Below are 3,654 nucleotides of genomic sequence, written 5' to 3' on the forward strand. Positions count from 1 at the left end.
GGGAGGAGCTTCGGTGTACTGCAATGCCTGTTCCAGATACATCTATGTGGCAAGAAATTGCAAATGGGTTTTGGAATAAGACCCAATTCCCTAATTGTGTTGGAGCCCTGGATGGGAAACACATCCGAATTCAGATGCCACCTGGATCTGGCTCACAATATTTTAACTATAAGAAATACTTCTCCCTTGTGCTTATGGCAATCTGTGACAGTAATTATAAGTTTGTAGCTGTAGATATTGGGGCGTATGGATGTACTGCAGACTCAAGAGTGTTTACATCATCGAAAATAGGGAGAAGACTACTTGAGGGCCACTTCCATTTGCCATCAGACAAACCTCTTCCAGGAACTGTGGGGCCAGATATGCCACATGTACTTGTAGCTGATGAGGCATTTGCACTTTCTATGAATCTCCTAAGGCCTTATGCCAGGCACAATCTAACTCCCCCCCAAAAAATTTTTAACTATCGGTTGAGTCGCGCAAGGCGACTTATTGAATGTACCTTTGGCATTTTGACCAGCAAGTGGCGCATATTCCATACAACAATTCAACTGAGCCTGAAGAATGCCGAACTAGCTATACAAGCATGTTGTGTCCTCCATAACATTATACGTGAGAAAGAAGGAATTACTGTTGAGGAAGAGGACGAGATCGATTTACCTTCTGTACGGTTTACTGGACTGCGACCCAACAATTCAGTTGTTACCATGCGTGAAACGTTTGCAAACTATTTCATGTCCCCAGAGGGAGAGGTTCCGTGGCAGTATCAACATGTGTAAAAACACTCACCAGGCACTTTATTGGGTATACCTTTGTTAGTACATGTTTGACCCCCTTTTGGTACCCTGCATTGTATTTGTTTTCCCACATAAACTGGAAATGCAATAGTTTTAAGAAATAATGCATTTTCATGTTAGCAGTATAGCAGTCTTGTAACTGCTATCAGTGTATAAAGCTTGTAGTTTTCATTCTCCTAGTGCCAAGATCAATCACCATTGACCCTATGACCATCACATTCTTTTGTATCAGTTGTTTTTGTGTTATATAGAGTACAATAAACACAATAAAATATTCCATACAGTCCATTATGTTTAATAATGTCAGTGACGACAACATAGAAACGCAAAAAAAAATTCAAATCGACAACCATATTTCCAAAAATATATATAACCCAAAAAAACTAAAAATTGCTGCAGTGCAAACTGGGTGGCCAACTAGAATGGGGTAGGCAACATAAAATGTTTTTTTTTTTAAAGGTCTTGATAATAAGGACTGTGGGAAGTGGGATAGGGATTGGATGACTGGGGAGAACTAAGGTAAGAAGTGGCCGGGGAACTGGAGGGTGCCACTTGAGGTGGGGGTGCAAAATTTTGGGCAGTGGGGGCTGGAGCACGTTGGTGATGGGGGATAATGCCTGGGTGGTGATATGGATGGGGATAAGGATGCTGCGGAGCTTGCTCAACATATGGACGTTGGGGATGGGTATGGAATAACTGGTGGCATGGGATCTCCAGATAGTGCAGCCCTTACGCACACACCAGTGAAATTGAAGATGGCCATGTGAACGTCCATTTTGCGTGCAGTCGGAACCTTTGAAAGGTGGTGATATAGGTTCTTCACAAAGCTTGCATCTTCATTATTGGGGTCTGCAAAAGGATCGTTGCTATCCGCCCGTCTCATTGCCGTCATCTCTTGCATAAAGGACAGCATAGCTCCATCCATGTCAGGCCTATGCTGTCCGTGTTGTTTGCTTCTGGAAGCAGTAGTAACAGAACGAATCTGAGGGTTGGAACATTTATTAGTACATTTTATTCTATCAACATTTAAAATGGGACATTTTATATAGGATACTTACAGGCACACGTTGTGGCACACGTCTTTCAAGCGTGGCTGTAGATTGTGAAGATGGCATTTCCTCAGGAGCTTGCTCCCTACCACCAACTCCAATGTCTTCCTCTGCCGCAGGCTGGGTATCCACTGCACCCCCCTCCTCTTCTGTATCAGAAATGTTGCTGGTGGTACTGTAAAATATTTGTTAATAGATGGATTACAGGTGAGTACAGTAGAGTTATTACAATACATGGACCCATGTGTGTCATTAAAGTGGACCACTTATACATACAGGTAGGTGCAAGAAATATCCCCTAAACCTACACAGTTTGGAGATATTAGCAGAAAACCCGTAGACAACGGCGCCTAAGCGTGCCGTTTCTGAAGACGCTTGTGCCATGACTGGTGGATCCCACGTGCATGACGTCATTGTGGCTAGGGCCAGTCACAGTACCGAAGCCATGATACGCAGAAGTCACTCAGGGAGTGATGGCGGCAACGGAGGAGGGGAACGGGGACCACAGCGGGGGCTTCCATCACAGGTAAGTAATTCATAATGAGCTAGCATGCTTGTACTTTTCTGTACTTTTGTACTTCCTCTTTGGAGTATATCATTTTTTTTACTCGGCCAAATAATTTAATATAGGGGAGAAATAATGTATTTACTTACTTTCTTAAGTTCATAACACTTCTCAAGAAGTCCAGTGAATCAAAAAAGGGGCTTTTTTTTTTGTTGATGGTCCTGCTCCGCTCCGGCTTTCTCTTGCCTCCTCCTTTAGTTCCCGTCTGTAGCGGTCTCTAAGGGATCTCCACCGTGTGATGATTTTATCACCTGTATAGGAACAGTAGACACAATGAACTGATAGAACTCCAACATGACAATTACATATAATATGAGGCCACGTGGCCTCGTGACCATGTGGCCATGTGACATGCCACATGAAATGCCACGTGACATGCCACATGGCCACGTGACATGCCACATGGCCACATGGCCACGTGACCACGTGACATGCCACATGGCCACATGGCCACGTGACCACGTGACATGCCACATGGCCACATGGCCACGTGACCACGTGACCACGTGACATGCCACATGGCCACATGGCCACGTGACATGCCACATGGCCACGTGACATGCCACATGGCCACATGGCCACGTGACATGCCACATGGCCACGTGACATGCCACATGCCACGTGACCACGTGACATGCCACATGGCCACGTGGCCACGTGACCCCGTGACATGCCACATGGCCACGTGGCCACGTGACCACGTGACATGCCACATGGCCACGTGGCCACGTGACATGCCACATGGCCACGTGGCCACGTGACATGCCACATGGCCACGTGACATGCCACATGGCCACATGGCCACGTGACCACGTGACATGCCACATGGCCACGTGACATGCCATGCCATGAAATGCCATGTGTTTAACCATGCCAAGCCACAAACTGCTTACCACGTATCCGACGGTGCTTATTACTAAGCGACATCCAGTTTGGTGTGACCTCCTCAAAAATCTCCTCCCACTTCATGCTGGTGATATGGCGGTCACTGTACTCAGCACATGTTTTGTCCCATAAGCCAGGCCTGGCATGCACGAGCTGAATGAGCCTTTCATGGGAGACATCTCTGGCCGTTTTTTCTCTTCTCTCCAGGCTGCTCTCCTCTCTCTCTCTCTTGGCAGGTCTCCTCTCTCTTGGCAGGTCTCCTCTCTCTTGACACGTCTCTTCAAAACACACAGGTTCAGGCAGCTCTCTTTCTATGCACTCTCCTCTCCTCTCTCCACTCTCTCCACTAGCAGCATGT

At 46.6% G+C, this 3,654-nt stretch overlaps 1 long non-coding RNA gene across 1 annotated transcript; it reads right to left on the reverse strand.

Moving 5' to 3' along the window:
• Positions 1-1,076: 1,076 nt before the first annotated feature.
• On the reverse strand, positions 1,077-2,015 carry LOC143924012 (uncharacterized). Its single transcript, XR_013261806.1, has 2 exons — positions 1,856-2,015; positions 1,077-1,779 (listed from the first exon to the last, which is right to left on the reverse strand). It is a non-coding gene; the product is annotated as an uncharacterized LOC143924012 (long non-coding RNA).
• Positions 2,016-3,654: the final 1,639 nt, after the last annotated feature.

This window comes from Lithobates pipiens, unplaced genomic scaffold, assembly GCF_037356315.1.
Source record: "Lithobates pipiens isolate NorthernLeopardFrog02 unplaced genomic scaffold, aLitPip1_a1.2 Scaffold_22, whole genome shotgun sequence".
NCBI lineage: Eukaryota > Metazoa > Chordata > Amphibia > Anura > Ranidae > Lithobates > Lithobates pipiens.